This window comes from Malurus melanocephalus, unplaced genomic scaffold (assembly GCF_030028575.1).
Source record: "Malurus melanocephalus ecotype Western Australia unplaced genomic scaffold, MMel_1.1 scaffold_44, whole genome shotgun sequence".
Classification (NCBI taxonomy): Eukaryota; Metazoa; Chordata; class Aves; order Passeriformes; family Maluridae; genus Malurus; species Malurus melanocephalus.
The window spans coordinates 2,518,209-2,530,686 of NW_026623276.1; the positions used below are offsets into that span (position 1 = coordinate 2,518,209).

A 12,478-nucleotide genomic window follows, 5' to 3' on the forward strand; every position below is an offset into this window, starting at 1 on the left:
ATCTCTATCTCATGCTTCTTGTTTCATCCTATTCACCTGTTTCAGCCATTTAGAATAAATGTTTTTAAAGGAATAGGTCATTTTGTAGCWGCCTCCATGTTAAACAGACCAAATAGAACTTTACAGTATTAATAGGAAAAGGATAATTCACATAATTATAAAGGGGTAAAGTATGACAAATCTTAAGAGATCATTGATGATTCATACAGAAGGATATAAGTTAYTTAGAAGGTTCAAATCAAAATTACCCATCAGGATGGTGGGATTCACTTCAACCCCCAAAAAAGAAATCAGAATCTGCAATCAGATTTTAAAAATGAGAACACCAGGTCGGTGGAATTCAGACACTTCAGGCAGTACTAAATTCAGGCAGAATTTAATACCAAAGGTTTAGACTGGATCAAATAAAACATTGGTATTAATGTTTCTAGGATAGAAATTACTGGGTTTAGTATGTATGAAATCAGTAGTTCATGAATAACAAGAAATTAAAGCAGGGAGTTCTTTTGTGTTTATTTATTTACATTTTTTGAAACCTAATTTCTGAGGTTGGATACATCAGATTATCAGTGAATATTTAAATGTAACAGGGATGACAACATAAACATAAGCTGCAGTTCAGAGAATGATCTAAAAGGAATTTATAACCTTTGCTTGCAGGATTGAAAAAGAAGGTTGAAATCTGTATGAAGTTTGCCTTTATGAGTTGGAAGAGAGGAATGGGCTTTCAGAGCACTGCATCATAAAGGACCTTATCCCTATTGCTCTCAAATCCAGCAAATACRAAGAATGTGAAGAGACTTTCACTTGAAGGCAGAGTGAAATGCAATACAGAATGAGGGCTCAGGTCTGAATGACACCTGTTAACTTCTGTAGTTCCACTGGGCACTGGCCCACTTTGCACAAAGTGYAGTGTCATATAATGTTCTTATACAGTAGTCCTTTACAAGAGAATAAAGGTGATGTTATCTTGCTTTGTGAGTATGAAAATGGCCAAAACCCAACCCACGATTGACAATTTTCTTCTATGTTGCCTAGTCAGCAATCAGAAAATGCTGTTTGCCAAACAAGGTCCTTTTTTTGATGCTGGCTCTTTACCTCAGCATTAATTGACCTTGATTCCCAAAGTGAATCTCTAATTGCTGTGTGACTGCATGTTTGCTGTCAATACTTCCTAATGACTGACTCCARTTTCTCACTGCTTGAAGTTGCGCTTTCTTGTTCCCTCAAATGTCCTTTTGTTCTTGATGCCATCATGTTCCCCAAACTGTGGTCTCTCCTTTATTTCACTCCAGCAGCTGCTTTGGCATTCTGTGTCTTCTGTGTCAGATACATGAGTGGCTCTGCACATTTGTGTTTTGAATATGATGGCTTCAAACCCTGAAAGACTTTTGTGTCCCAAGACGTTCTTGTTACAGATTTTATCATGCCATCTGATGTGCAATATGGCCCACAGATGGTACAGATGAAACCACCCTACAAGCTGTCAATGTTGATAGTCAAAATAGAAAGTTAGAAGAAAACATATAATTAATGTCTCTTCCTTTCAAAAAAGCAAAACAAAAATAAATCCAAATAGGAAAGGAGTTRCTGCATTAAAGCCACCAGAATAATTCTCTTTCATTCAGTACATATCTCTAATTAATTATCATGCAGTTAGAAATTTCGAGGGGAATCTAGACTGCAATTACTGGGATTAATTTAGATATAATTAAGTTATCTGAGTTAGAGTTATCGTGTGCTATAGCATAGCATTTTACGGACACCTCGATATGCTTTCAGATCTCTCACAAACCTTTAATAGCARTAATAGTTACTATCTAAATCTGTCCAGAGTCACAGGGCAACATTATCTCAAAAGGACTGGCATTAACATTACATTTGTGTGCAGTATCAGTAGCAGAGTTGACATACACAGCACAAAAATGTACCACTTAGAACTGGTAAAGTGACAAAGTTTGATCCTAAAGCCTGAGCTTATTTGGTAAATTCTTTTAAAATCTGACTCAACAAAATTTTTAGCTCTCTGTTGTTAAGGGTTATATTTTTAGCAACTTTATAAATTTATAGATACCAAGATGTTTAGCCAAATGGAGGTAGTGTGTCTTCAGGTAATCCATGGCTGAAGCCCAGCTGTAAGCAATTMATGCATGTGAATAGCCCTCTCAAAGCTTTCCACATAAAATTTGCATGAAATCAGAATCAAAGTAGCCAGTGTAAAACCCAGTTGCCTTGGTTTTGAACATTCAATGAACCTAGCCTGCTTTTACATTAATCACAGCTTGGCTATAGCCATGAGCTCCAAAACTTCCTTATTTTAGTATCCTGTCACAGTTGTTCTCATTTCTGGACCAAGCAGTATTATTGCAGTGCCACACTGTTGCTGTGCCATCTCTATGTTCTCCAAGAGGTATGGACAGTTTTTTCCCTCCCGCTTTTGGATAGGAAGGGTGCTGGAACTTAGGGTTTTAGCCAGCAAGTACAAAAGGATGCGAGAAAAGTACTGGACTTCTTTTTCTCAATGTCACACTGCAGCAGGTTCCTGTCAAAGAAAATGAACAACACTACCACATTTTTGTCACTGTGCCTTTTTTTCTTCTCAGGAGTCGAGGCAAAAAGATAAAAACAATTCATAGGATTGAGCCCTATGGTCCCAAGAKATGAGAAAGGCTTTTTGAAAAGCTGTTAAGAAATATGTTCTGTGACAAGTGTGAAAGGTGATGGTTTGTGTGGTCACTTTGTCAATCCAAKGCAAAAAGAAGGAAATGCAAAATATTTTTTTTCCTCAGTTCAATGGTATTTACCTTCATAGCACCTGGCTATATTTCTAATCTTCTTCCCATGCTCCTGCTGCATCTGACTTTCATCTCTGCACACACTAAGAATCCAAACCCAGCTGCTTCCCCACACACTCAGACCCTGTTTACATCTCTAAATGTTCCAGATCCTTCYGTTTCAAATCTCTCCAACACGATCAGATCCCCTCCTCTTTACCCACCTGTTCAATTTCATATCATACACTCAGAGTATACTCAGAGTGCACTTCTGTTCATCTCCAGCATCTTCCTAGCATTCTAAACCCATTCAGCTTCTACTTCACCACTCCTGGACCACCTCCATTGCTAACTAAAACCAAACTCAACATGAGATGATCCTCTCACCCAAATTTCAGTCCTGCTCCCAGCTCTGACCAGCGTGCACCGCAGGGCCTCCTCTCACAGGGCAGATGGCACCCCCAGGACCATCTYCTGCCCCACACGCCACCGAGCCGTGCTGGATATGCAACAGAGTTTTGACGCTTCCTCGCTTGGCTCCTCTCAGTGCAGGGCTTCGCCCCTTCCCTCACAGACTGGAAGCACCCCAGTTAGCTCCATCCTCACMGAGTCCCGGCCGCTACGTTAGGACCGCCACTGCTCTCCACCTGCCTCCTCCCTAACTCAAGCCCACACCAGCGCCCGTTCCATCACCTCAGTCCCAGACATGACGCTGACACCCCCTCCTCAGCCCCGCTGCCCTGCGGCACGGCCAGGACCGCCGCCGGATACCCCCGCACCTGAGCGCGGCACTCCCACGGCCACCGCCCGCATCCCGCGCCCGCTGGCCCCCGACCCCTCTCCTCCCGCTGATAGAGCAGGAGGGGCGGCACCTGCGGGTCCGCCCCATTCTCCTCCCCTTGCCTCCCCTCCCCTCCCCTCCTCCCGCCGAGAGAGAGAGAGAGATAGAGAGACCCGGAGGGACGGAGACGGTGGCATCGAGGGCGCCGGGCGGGACTGCCTGMGCGCAGTGCTCGGCGTGAGGGCAAGGAGGGAGAAATTAAAAAAAAAACCAAACCAAGCCCCTCAATTTTCAAATATTCACATTTTAAAAAAGAAAAGTGAGGGAGGGGTAGAAGGAGAGCGCTTCAACTTTTTCTCTCTCTGCCCAGCAAGGTAAGGGAGYGGTGCGGGGCTTTGCTTCGCCTTCTCGCCGGTTTCTGGGTGGGCACAAAGGTAGCGGGTCGGGTGGCGGCSGCGGCGTCTCCGCTCGCTGAGTCGCACTCGCTGTTGTCACCCCGGGGGCTGCGGCGGGGGACTGCGGGCTGCCAGCGGCGCGGCGGGCAGCGCCCGTGTCACCCGCGGGCTGTGGGCGCCCGGCCCYGGGTGGGCTCCAGCCCTTTGTTGCCGGCGCTTTGGACCGGGGCGGGGGGAATAACCCCAGCCGATGGGGCAAGGCGGGGGTGGGAGAGCCTTGGCCGGGGGGGCTGCGTAAGCAAARAGCCGCTGTCGCCGGGCGAGCAGCGGGCAGGCAAGCCCCGGGACGAGGCGGGGGCGGGCGCGGGGGGTGCAGGTGGCTGTGCCGGGGAGCGGGCAGGCGGTGAGTGCGCGCCCCCGCCCCGCGCTGCCATGCGAGCGGCCGCCGGCAGAGGGGGCTCGGCCGCCTCGCCCTCCGCGCCCGCGGGAGACTCGGCCGGAGCGGGGCCGGAGCGGGGAGCGCTGGCCGTGGGTGGCCCGCGGGATGGGGGGCGTTTGGGGGCACTTCTGGACATGTGGAGGGAGGGGAGCGCTGGGCGCCGGGCCCCCTCCGCGGGGATGAGGGGTTGTGGCTGTGGCAGAGGGATGGCTGTGTCCCCGGGAGGCACGGCGGCCCCAGTGCGGGGGCGGCCGCGCTGCCCCGCGGGTCGYGTCACCGGCGGCCCGTCCGTGATGYTTCCACCGCGGGGGCAGCTGATSGACACGGCTGCTTTGCKGTTGGCAAGTGAAGGTAGAACGGGGAAAAAGCGGCWGGGATGAAGCCGSCGGCGCTCCCCRCGTCAGCTGACAGATGTACGCGGGAGCCCTTAGGTACCGCCGGGGTCTGGCCCTTCCCTACCAGCGCTCCCCGAAACCTCCGAAAGATGCAGACTTTTGTACACCATAGGATTTTGGCCAGCTAAGCGGATGGGCCAAGCGTTGCTGTTTGTTTAGGCCCCAAGCCTGCAAATACTTATCYATATTCTGAAATTTAGGAATTATCAATGGTTAGCTATGTTTGAAGAGTGGGAGACTTTCAGTTACCCCGTGGAAAAATACTTCCCATATCTGCTGCTTGTCARCGTTTTTCCTTTGAATACCATGAAGATAGGATCTTTTTTATGTTATTCTATTTGCCTTTTTTTGATTTGGTGCCCCTTCAGACTTTTCCACTAGATGCTGTTTTAAGTATTATTGAAATAGTATTTCATATTCTTCATACTGCATTGATACCTTGTTACAAAGAGCTTTTTAAAAGAGGGAAATAAAAAGCCTGCTGAGAAGAAAGTGCTGTGTTTTATTTCCTGCCTAGGAATTYCTGAAGCTTTATTTTATTTAATTTATTTTTACAGTTATTACTGTTGTTTGAGAGGTGAAGCAAATSGGTGCATATTTCAGTTGCAGGAATAGTTAAACATGTGGCCTCTGAGACAGCTAAAGCTTTCAGCACTTTTAAAATGCACACTAAGTTTGGTTTCCATTGAGGGATATGCCCTCTAAAGAGAAACAAGGATGGCTCTTATGTTGACTGAATAACTTATTATGTATGTGCTAGATTAAAAAACTTCACAAATTTTAAACATTATCCTGTAGAATGTGCTTGCTTGACAAAGCACTTATGAAGCTAGAGGGTTAGCTTGTTAAATACCACTTTGCAAAGGAATAAAGATTGTGTGAATATTCTCAGAGCTGTTGTGAMATATTTAGTTATTTGTCATTTTTAGCATTGGTAGATTTTGAACATCTGCATAMTTTTTCTCATGTATTCTCAAGCATTCCCAAAAAAATGCTCCAGAAAGTGGATGAATAATGCTCAATATATGCCTACCAGTTTAAATGGTTGGGTTCTGAGCCCTGAAGGTTTAATTAAATATCTGTAAATACAGATAACAAATACAGTGTATGTTTTTGCTTACTGCTAGTGTGCAAAATAATATTTCCCTAAGGTGTTTAAGAGGAAAAAAAAATAGCTATAAGAAACAGGAATTTTTACCAAGAATTTTTATTGGTTGGGTTTGGCTGTAGATAATGTATCAATTATAAATAATGAGGATTTTTTGGTAAGGCAGTTTCTAAGTCCAAGACGTAATACTAAAGGAAATAAGCAGTAATAAGCAAGCTGATTACTCATCTTCTACTGGTATAAAAAAAATACAAGTTTCTTAAGATCTCATGAGGACCTCACAGATAAAAGGAGGGGTAATCTGACTGTGTGAAAAGTTTGTCTGGAATTCAAAAAAAAGCATGTTTGGTTCAAGGTCTTCTGAAGCACATAGCTACTGGCATTGATATTTGGCAGTTCAACATGTCATGTCCAAAGTATTTTGCAGATACAAGGTAAAGAAAACTTGGAGTCTAATTTAGKAGACTCTTGATTAGTTGCTCTGGGATGTAGAGAATTAAACTACTTTATAAGGGAAAAATGTCTGTACCTCAAAGCCTGTGACACTATGAGTGAAGCGTTTTTTATTCAATGTGAAACTAGACTTAATATAATGCCAAAAATATACTCTAGGAACCCTTCTAGTGAGAGCTAAAAAAAAAAGATTGAATGCATTTCTCTCTAGTTTTCAGTGTTTCTAGGAAATTTGGAGTGGGCATAAGACTGTAAGGATTTTACTTTCACTGGTGTAACCGGTTTTGTAGTACCTTTAATATTAAGCATGCCATTTTCAAAAGTGCTTTCCTTTTGCTTTGTACGGTTCTGTACCATATGTTTTGTATTTAATTCTTTGAATGACCACTGAAACGCAGCCAASTTTGGGTGAATGTGGCAACTGTTAACTAGCGCTTAGCAACAGTGCACAATAATCAAGACGGGAAGTGAGGAAGAATACCATGTCTAATTGAAACTACGGGGGGCATTTAGCTAGGTAGGACGTAATTAACAAAACATGGAGCTTGGACATGATATAAGGCATTGCATCTTGACTCTTTCCAAAAAAAAGGAGTGGAAAACAATAATGTGAAAAAAATCCAGATATTTGGTTCAAAAATATATATGGTTCAAAAACCAGATATTTGGCTTTTTATCTTGGATGGATAGCCTCTTTGAGATGTGCTTTGCCTATTCTTGCATAATCATTTCCTGCTYATAATGCAAAAGGTGCATTTTCTTTTGTTTCTAAAACAGAATTGTGAGAAGGGGAAAACTGCATTTGTTGGTTTGGGAGACCAACAAAGGAGGGAGTAATAAGCCTTGACATTCTGACAATCGTGTCTTTTGGAGAATTAGTCCCATGAACTACAGTTTATTAGACACAGTAATGGAGATATCTCTAATATTGTGGAACAGATTACAGCAACAATCATAAAATCACATTAAACTTTTACAATTAATRTGTTGCTGTTTTCTCTGAGAATTGTTGACTTTCTTCAACTCCTGTCTTGTCAATACCTTCCTTAATATGTTGAGAAAAGTATTGTTTGTAAGAATATATGTTCAAAACTCTTTTGCCTAATGTAATTTCAGTATTATTTTTTAAAAAGTCCAAACCTGATCATTTGTTTTATGCATTATTATGTGTGGAGACACAGTCATGGACCAGTTTTATTTCATGTATGACCAAAACACCAATCTTGTTTCTAAGAATTCTGAAGATATCCTTGTATAATAAGGAGAGAACTCGTAAGTTTCTATGAGTTACTGCAAAATCTTATCTGCAACTCTAAGCAAGCTAGTGTAGTCCCTGTTAATGGTTTTGAACTTGCAGGTAGGTACTTGCAGTGGAGATGACTCAAAACCAAGGATCCATTCTTTGAAAGTTCTTGTACTGGTGAACTATCCAGTAGCATTAAACTCTTAATAATTAAATAGTATCATTARTATTTTCATAATCCAGAAGTTAAAAACACAGGATGTCTGTTGGAGGAACTTGCAGGTGACAGCAACTGGGAACAGAGTTTATTTACAAATTTTGTACACTGTTGTTGTTGGCTTGGAAGTATGAAACAGAAGTATGGAGCTCTTACAGAAATGACAGGCTGGATCGATGGGTCGAGGCCAATTGTGTGAGGTTTAATGAGGCAACGTGCCAAATCCTGCTCTTGGGTCACAATAACCCCRTGCAATGCTATGGCCTTGGGAGGAGTGGCTGGAAATCTACCCGGTGAAAAACGACCCAGGGGTATTGGTTGACAGCCAGCTAAACATGAGCCAGCCTGTGCCCAGGTGGCCCAGAAGGCCAGTGGCATCCTGGCTTGTGTCAGAAAGTAGTGTTACAACAGGACCAGAGAAATTACTGTCCCTCAGTATTCAGAACTGGYGAGGCTTCACCTTGAATCCTGTGTTCACTTTTGGGCCCCTCACTACAAGAACATTGAGGTGCTGGATGATATCCAGAGAAGGGCAATGGAGCTGATGAAGGGTCTGAAACACAAGTCCTATGAGGAGTGACTGATGGAGGTAGGATTGCTTAGCCTGGAGAAAAGGAGGCTCAGAGGGGACCTTGCTAGATGGAGGCCAATCTCTTCTGCCATTAATAGGACAAGGGGAAATGGCCTTGACTTCCATCAGAGTAGGTTCAGATTGGCTATTGGGAAAAGCTTCTCCATGGAAAGRTTTGTCCAAGATTGGAACAGGCTACCCAGGGAAGCTGTTGAGTCACCAGCCTTGGAGGTATTTGAAAGGTGTAGACATGGCACTTACAGACATGGCTTAGTGGTGAACTTGGCAGTTCTGGGTTAATGGTTGAACTCAATGGTCTTAGGTCTTTTTTTKACCTAAATCATTCTATGATTCTGTGATGCTGACATGTAACTGGGTGTGATTTGGATGACTCCTGAAGCCTGGTCAGCTGGTTRCTGTTGTCTTATTCTATCGCACAGTCATGTCACAACTACTGTGAAATTCGTTTGGGACATGAGAGGCCATAGAAAATTGTGTAAATTACTGCTTTGATTGAAGTGTATTTCATGTAATTCTCATTGTGTTAGCATTTTAAGTTCCATGGCACCTCAGGTTTAACAAAAAACCTCTATATACTTGACCTCAAAATCTTGTGTCATATACTGTCAAAAGCTTTGGTTAATTTGCATTTAATTCTTTTTAACAGTTACACTATACTAGCTAATAAAATTTTCATAAAATATTTAAGATAGAAAGAACTGTGTGTTGTGACATAAAATCACCAGAAGAGTAAGAAGGTAGGGAGCAGCCTGAGTCAGTATGATATGAYAGAAACCTTCAATTAGTATTTCTCATGTAAGGTTTTGGAGAAGTTATTTTGAGGTAGTTTTTCAAACTGCTGGAGCTGTGAACAGAAAACAGTGTGGGCAGACCTAAGATACTGCTACTTAAGAGATTAACCAGACATCTGTTGTACTGGTTCCATGAACAAGCCTGGAGTGACTAGTTTTATGAAATGCTGTGCAGAGATCATCTTGTTCTCTGTCTCTGATCTCCATCATTGTCTGTAATTAGCTCTTTTGAAGACCCTTGGTGTGATCTGATCAGAGCACTTTGAGGCAAATGAAGAAGTTAGTCACTAAAYGTAACTGAAATACACTCTATTAATAGTCTTCCTTTGTAAAATGAAGACTCATCTGTGTGTCTCACCAAAAGTGATAGTATTTCCCTAGAACCTAGWGTGAAGTTGTTAGTCAGATGACTGGCTATTTTAAGCTGCTGAACATTTTCGTGTTACTCCTGTCCTATTGCACCAAATTCTGCTGCCCCTCTCTCTGCAGCACTGATTTCTCTGTTGAATGGAGTGCACAGCACCAAAATTTCAAAGAAACCAGTAGCCTTTTTGAAAGGCTGTTTATGTTGCTGTTTTTCTCTAGAGCCARATTTAAATTTGGCTTCATAAAGAAGAATTAATGTGCATATGAAACATATAACCTCTAACATTCTGCTTATTTGAGACATACTAGGATTTGTCCCCCCCCACCCCTTTTCTTTTATATTGCTACCTCCAGCTTCAAAATGTGTTTTCTTGTAGGGACTTGGGTCTGTAGGCATAAGGAAACCTAAGGACATTTTTTTCTGGGAATTTGATAGTTAAATGATGCTTTTAATTTGGTAGAATTCCCTTATGCCATGCCCCCTGCCCCTGCTTTATTCCTAGCTGCCTTTTAAAAGATAGAGGTGGTTCATATGCAGTTGCAATGCCAGTGGTCAGAGAGACTGTGTGTACTCTGAGCTGTATGGTCCCTTGTGTTATCACTCAGGAGCAATTGAGTAATTAGTAGAGTGGTTGGAAATAGCTGTGTGCCTGATCCTCCACAGTCTTCCTAGTAAAGAGGAAATGATCACTTATTAAAAAAGTGATGTGTGGCACAGCATTCTGGGCTTAGTGAGCTTTTTCTGCCCCACACCCACTTCAAAGAGATGGTGTATTGGGTAGGAGCAGCAGATGCAAATAGCTGAGCTCAGGCTGCTTGTGATGCTGTAAGGAACCTGGGCAGCTACCTCTTTGGAATCACTGGGGAAATAAGGATGTTCACAGCRAAGTTTGTAAACATTGCCATTGCCCACCCATGCTGCTGATGTTTCAGAATGAGAGGCATATGTAACTAAACTTTGTCATGATGGCTTGATTTGGGATTTGCAGAGAGCTAAGTGCTCTGTTCCCTGTCCTGAACCCTGTCCTTTTATTGCTGGTGCAGTACTTCACTGCTATTAGTTCTCTGCTTACTATCTCCTTGGTGATAATGTGTTTCACACTGTACGATTGCAACTCAGTTTTGCCATTCARGGGAACAAGCCATCTGCTTTTACTGCTTTTGTTCCTGCCTCACTGACCATTTCCCTGTGGCTTCTCAGGAAGTCTCCTAAACTCTGTGTTGCTTTGGAGCATTAGGTGGCTTAATTCTCCTGCTTGYTTCCACTTTCAGTCTGCTTTGAGAGCAGCTGTTTCATAAAGGAAGCTTAATCTTGTAATTTCTTYTAACCACTTATTCAGAATCAAATTCTTAGTTCAATTAAGTGATTCCTTTGGGAAGACTGGGAAATAGGTCTTGATTTTTACAACTACAATGCACTGAATCAAGGAAAGGGAAACAGCTTCCTGCCAGTCWTATTATATGTGACATTTAAGAACTTGGTAGTTTCCTATTCTTGTAAAAAACACTTTAAAAAATTAATTTATATTAAGATATTGTTGTTATTCTCTTGAATCTTAACCTCTTAAAGGGAAATTTCCCATTGTGAGAACAATAAGAAATTATGTGGATTAGTGATCAGTACCCTCCGACAGAGAAGCAGTTTTGAAGAAAACCTAGAGGAGAAGGATGGGAAAGGTAAAGCCACTTTAAAGGTAAAGAACACTTTAATGCCTCCAGTAGAGGCACACAGAACTACCGATGGGATATTTAAAGCAGAAGTTCAGAGTGAGATATATACATATCCTCACAGTTCCTTTTGCAGTCCTTTCAGCAAATTTTGACAGTTCCTGCCATATTTTTTTTCCAGTAGAATTCAATTTCCAAGCCTTTTGAGTAGGATGAAGACAACTTGCCTGCCAGACTGTGGGCTTGGAAGAAGAAGGTGAAATAACATGATTATAGCAGATGTAAAAGGTGAGCTGGATTTCAAGGACATAAAGATTAAAACATTAGCTGTCACAAACTTTTGTCAAGAGCTATGAAGTGACAGGGCATTTAAATATACAGACATTTTTGTTTTGTTTTGCTGCATTAACTTAGTAATACTCTTCTTTCTTACTACATGTATGAAAGTGTTTTTGGTGCTGCATGGAAAATATGTCGGCAGTTGCCTCCTCTAGAGTACCCAAAGCTAGAGAGGATAGTGTGTGCTTGTGCATGCACACATATATACATACATGAAAGAGAAGAAGACATGAAATACTGGTCCAGTACCTTAGTGGGTCTTTAAAGGATTCTTTTTCTTTAATGATTGATTGGCTGAGTCATTTTTGTGTKCAGCTTGCCTCTATAGACCAGAAGTTCATAGTGGGTAGTAGATGTGCCACTAGTAATGTTATTCAAAACAGAATGCCTTCGAAGCTCTTAAACAAAGGCCACCACCACAAAAAAACAAACAACCAAACCCTACTTCAATTTTTAACAGCAGATGTGACCTTGTGGCAGAAAAGCCTGAAAAGGAAAGAAAGGGAAAAAAAAAGAATTCTTCTGGCTCTTCTCAGCTATCATTATGAACAGTGTTTTCTGTTGACTGTCCAGCTTGGCTGTTTTATTGAGAGATGCCTTGTGTCTGGTGTCTGTGCAGATAGCTGCTCAATTTTCATCTGCAGCACAGCTGACTGGCTTTCTGTCAAGCTTGGTTTTGGGTTGATTCCAGTTGTCGTATGGATTTGGTGTAAGAGGGAGGCTGTGCTTGCCGGAAGAGTAAAGCACTCCCTTACACAGTGCAGTGTAGGTTTTCAGCTCCATTTGCTGTCACTGTAGTAAATTCATTTCTGATTATGTGCTAAAGCCAGACAGATTAACTGCTGAGTTGAACTTGTGAAGTTGTGTGTGTGTGTTGTCAGAGTCCCTCCTGCTGGAAAAGGCAGATCTATATAACC

At 42.5% G+C, this 12,478-nt stretch overlaps 1 protein-coding gene across 5 annotated transcripts in view; it reads left to right on the plus strand.

Annotated features, from left to right (window-relative positions):
* The first annotated feature begins 3,715 nt into the window (after nt 1–3,715).
* The window catches only part of GREB1L (GREB1 like retinoic acid receptor coactivator), a 129,766-nt gene continuing 121,003 nt past the window's right edge, over nt 3,716–12,478 (plus strand). For all 5 annotated transcript variants that reach the window (XM_057364924.1, XM_057364926.1, XM_057364928.1 and 2 more), the window contains exon 1: nt 3,716–3,929. The gene's annotated coding sequence lies outside the window, so the exon portion shown is untranslated. The remainder of the gene's footprint in view (nt 3,930–12,478) is intronic.